Source organism: Morone saxatilis, unplaced genomic scaffold (assembly GCF_004916995.1).
Source record: "Morone saxatilis isolate NCDOM2014 unplaced genomic scaffold, NCSU_SB_2.0 Contig12, whole genome shotgun sequence".
Classification (NCBI taxonomy): domain Eukaryota; kingdom Metazoa; phylum Chordata; class Actinopteri; family Moronidae; genus Morone; species Morone saxatilis.
In genome coordinates, this window is record NW_023339674.1 from 17,327,268 (window position 1) to 17,332,087 (window position 4,820).

At 38.8% G+C, this 4,820-nt stretch overlaps 1 protein-coding gene across 2 annotated transcripts in view; it reads left to right on the forward strand.

Moving 5' to 3' along the window:
* Positions 1 to 2,523: 2,523 nt before the first annotated feature.
* Positions 2,524 to 4,820, forward strand: part of plin3 (perilipin 3) — a 9,141-nt gene continuing 6,844 nt past the window's right edge. For both annotated transcript variants that reach the window (XM_035653894.1, XM_035653895.1), the window contains exon 1: positions 2,524 to 2,651. The gene's annotated coding sequence lies outside the window, so the exon portion shown is untranslated. The remainder of the gene's footprint in view (positions 2,652 to 4,820) is intronic.

Below are 4,820 nucleotides of genomic sequence, written 5' to 3' on the forward strand. Positions count from 1 at the left end.
TTTGGTCATTCATAACTCATCAAAAAATATGAGGGAAAGCAGCCACACAGCGAAGACAACACACCCATGTTTCCCACCTCATGCTGTTTTTCTCTCACTCTGACCCGTTTACTCTCACAACCTCAGTCTGGTGTTTTAACATAAACTGTTACCGGTGCACCCTGGATTTAAAACCTGGCCAAAACAAACCTACAACAGGACCTATTTAATGGATTTCTGATAGCAACATTAGAGGTAATCTGTTTCCTTTCTCTAGAGCCTAGTGCGGGCGTTTGGGAAAATACAAAGGGGCACATAATGAAACTGTAATGGCTTGAATAATGAAAATCCTCTCTAAATGAAAAGGCAGAGTTAATAGAGTTCTAGTGCTGATGATACACAGCATTCAGCCGGGGAAGTCACTGTACTGGTTTTACCGTGATAATGTATTTGAATGCCACATGAATAAGAAAGCTTGTGTGAACATCACTTAATGTAATAAGTACATTAAATAAGTGCAACTGTTGTTACAGTCTGTCCTCCTTTACCATCCATGCCTCATTTTTCCTGGAGGTTCTTAAATATTTTATTCTTTAATATTTAATAGAAAAGAAGACTCTCTCTCTGCTCTGGGATTGTAGTGCATCTGCAGTAAAAAAGATCTTACAGATGTAACTTTAAATGAGTCAAGCTCAGAGTGGGTAAGTGTATGAAAAAAAGTCTAAGTTGACTTAATGGGTAAAGACTGCCCTCTCAGGGTTTACTACGTCAATTGCAGTTAACATGGTTGCCTGACTTGCTCAGTCATCTGGCTGTATACGCAGGGTAGAGCAGAGAAAGATCCATGCTGACATTCAACATCACATGTGATATTATCACCAGGAATAAGGATTTAATTGTTGTTTTCTATGCACATTTAATAAATGGGGTATATAAATGGGTTATAACACACTATAATGTAAATATAAGGAAAGTTTTAAGTGTTTCTTAATGTATTTGTCAACAGCTGAAACTTCCCATATGAAGCATCCACAACTGTTGTGACAGTTAGGGAATGATCAATAAATAACACATATAACTGTAAACGTAATGCTTAATTATTACTTACAAATCCTTACACTTTTTATAAATAATTTAAAGGTGGGCTTGATACTATAAATGAGTTTTACAAAAAATCTTAACTCAGCGTCCACTTACTAGATTTCTTCTGGGGCTTTCTTGCAGCATCTTGTGACCTTCATCAGCAGATGGGGTTTGAAATGCATGAATAAATACTAATAATTAATAAACATACTTAATCACTATAACTCATATAATGCATATGTTATAAATATAATAACTGAATACTTTTGATATTTTTCAAGCATGAAAACATATTTCATATGATTACAACTGTGTTATATTGTATTATTACCCATTAACTGTTTAGGAGTTATAGTTGTTGACAAATACACTAAAAAATGTCCTTTTATCTTCCTATAACTACATTATACTACATGTGTAATATAAACCATTTATTGTGTGTTTGCTGCTAGTAAGTGTGAAATAGCAGGTGTTAAAATTATAGTGTTACTGCTATTTTGCAAAATAAAAGGCAAAATTAAGCTTGAAGTTTGACTTTTAAAACCAAGTGAGATTTGCGCAAGGGCCACTTACTGGAATTACCCAAGTATCATCCATATACCACCACCAGAACTCCCTTCTAGGTCACATAACAGCTGAACCGTATCCCTGGTTATTCAGATCATTTAGTGATAAGTAAATGAGGCAACAAGGCTATCATCAGCAAAGTGCACTTAAAATTTTAAAGTAAAAGTAACTGACAGAATTGCTCCTGTCAGTGGTATATTATAATATTATTATTATATTATTATTGATATTGGATCATTACTATTGATGCATTAACATGGAAGTGCTAAAGGTGGTCGAGATGGAGCTGCTTTCAATATTGGTTCCCTTTGGGTTCATGTCAAGGACCCCCACAACAGAACCACATTAGACCACCTGTCTTTATTTTTAGGTTTGAAGAATATAAAATCTCCATAGTCAATCAATGATTAAACTAGGATCACTATAAATTACAATCAATCAAAACAACCAATTCCATTTTTTCCCTTGTTCCAATTTCCCAAACAATGTGATGAAAGGTAAAACCTTGTATTCCTCTTTTTGCTCAGGACCTACAACCTACTCAAGGACCCCTGTTGGTCTTTGGGCACTGGTTTAATCTATATGCATCACATCTTATAAACTGGTCATGTAGGCTACAATTCCTACATGGTTCCTACAAAACCAAATCAAATACCTTACAATTATAAAGTAAATTAAAATATCTATTTATCAAATAATGAGCTTGTTACCAGTCACACAATCTTGTCAAATAGGGACCATAAAAAACATGAAACATTATATTGTCAGGTCATTGTGTTTCCATTTAGAGTTAGTTCCACTTTTATTTGTTGGCGCCCAGATGTGCCAGCTGTGTCCTGCACTGTCACTTCCGTGCTGTGATTTGATTGGTTAAAAGTTGAAGAGCCACTCTCCCTCCCCGCCCTCCGCCCAGAGGCAACAGCCCGCTGGAAACAGGACCTTGTTGTGGGCTGGACCGGTTCATTGACCAGCAATATACCGCAGGTCACAGCAGGACAGAGGGGAAACACACGTCAAGTGAGGTCAGTGAGGTTTTGACAGCTCAGTTTTAGTTTTTAAATCAACTCTCAACATCTCAAAGACGTGTTGGCTAAGCTAACTAACTAGCCGTTAACTAGCTGACTTAACCTAATGTTAATGTTTATGTTTGCTTCAGTGTTCAGCGTTGAGGGCTGAGGAAACAACTGTACGTGGTTTGCTTGTTTACGTCCAAGAGTGACCATAAGTTATGATAAATGACAAAGAAAGTCCGGTTAAAAGAGGGTTGTTGTTTTTAGTCGCAATTAGTCATATGCTCTATATCTGGGGTAAAGTTCATCAACTATTAACTGGAAGAGATGACAGCTGCTGTGCAGTAATACAGCCCTATTGACAGGACAATGAGGGCAATTGTTGTGTTAAAAAGCAGCTTAAAGGAGGTTTCTGTGGGCTGAGCACTGATGGAAAAGATTGCTTGTTATTCCAATGAACGCCAATACAGACCGTTTTGTGTAAGGTGTCTTTGATTAATATGACACTGTGCTAAGACAGTGACCCCTCAAAATGAAGCCACTTCCACCTGTGACCTCTTGAACTGTTGGGATTTCCTCTCAATTCCTTTCATTTGAGGGTTTTTTAGAGGCCTGAAATTAAATTATGCAGTATTTCACAAGAAAAAACTAAAGACATCATTTTGTGTAACAGATTTAATGTCCCCTCCTGACCCCCAGGTTGGGCGCTGACTAAATGCTTTTCATTCCTTGCGAATGAATCTCACAGATCTGGGTCTACACTATTAAGTGTAGATAAAGCTGACATGCTGTATAGACAGTTCAGTGTTTAAGTGCTTCGCTCCTACTGTTGGCCCCTTTGTGAGACCAGGGACAGCTGTAGGCCTCTTTAACCCACTGACTAGCACTGATCTCAATAGTTTCCTGGAAATATACAAGCTTTTCCATTTATATCAAAGGTCACATAGTGTTTCAGCTCCAAATTGGAGCGTTCCCTTTTCTGAAAGGAGTTGGTGTGGCTCAACATTGTGAGGATGTGACAAATAGTCTTATAACGCAATAGGAAGAGGCCAGATAGGCTTTTTATGAGCGCTGAGCTGGGATCTCTTGTCAGTGAGATGATTATTTCCAAAACTCAAACAGCTTAGTTTGTATTGCATATCAGCCTTCCACGTAATATGTACCATGTCTCCGACAATTATCTCGGGTTCATCTCACACTTGATAGCAGGGAGTATAGTGTCAGACTTTGGCTTTGTAATAAAGCTAGTGAAGATCTTATCAACTGCCTCTCAGAAAAAACATCTTGCTGAACCAAGCTGTTGCAACAGAATGCAATTTGCAGTCACGAAGGGCCCAGAGAGACTGTCTGGAACACCATAGGTCATGAACTTGGAAAATAAATAATTTGGGAAATGAACAAACAGTAGTTCTATGTAAAGGCCTTCCATGGTTGGAGCTGCTCGGCTTCAGTGTAGTCCGCTGCATGTGAGGCTCGTCTCTCCATGAACAGTTGTGTCAGGTGGATGTGTAGCCTAATCTACCTGAGCATTTACTGCGTGCTGGCAACAGGTTACAGCTGGACAGCTGCACTCCTCACGCTGCTGCTGCATGTTTCCCCCAGCAGTATGATCACACAGGCCATGTCCTTCTTGGACTCGTCTGCCCTATGCATCAGGCCGACCATCGCCGGCGCTTGTTAACACTGTTATAGTAAATACAGGTGGACTCCACTGACATCTCCCTGTGCCATCTGGTAGAGCGTAAACAGATGTTGTCCACATGTTGGGAGCGCCAGAAAGAAAAGGCAAAGATTTCTCGCTGCGGAGGGTTCTCTCCAGACAGCTGTCACGCCTCTTTGCTTTCCTCCTTGCATATCTCCATCTTGTTGTTGATTGTTTTTATTATTGATTCATCTGCCAGTCATTCTCCTGATGAATTGGTCTGTAACATGATAGAATTGAGTAACTGTTGCAGTCTTATGTTACAGTGTACCATGATAGAGGATTGTAGCCATGTCTCCCACTCAGCTGAAAGTGACATGCAATTTCTCCTCCTTACTTCAGTAGGAATAGAAGTATATAGAAGTATAATTGGACAATTGATTGAATTAAATATTGGTTTATTTCACCCTTTTCTGTGACACAATTAACTATTTGATTTAGTTTTTATCTCAGGCAATACTTCATTCTATTAATGCAGT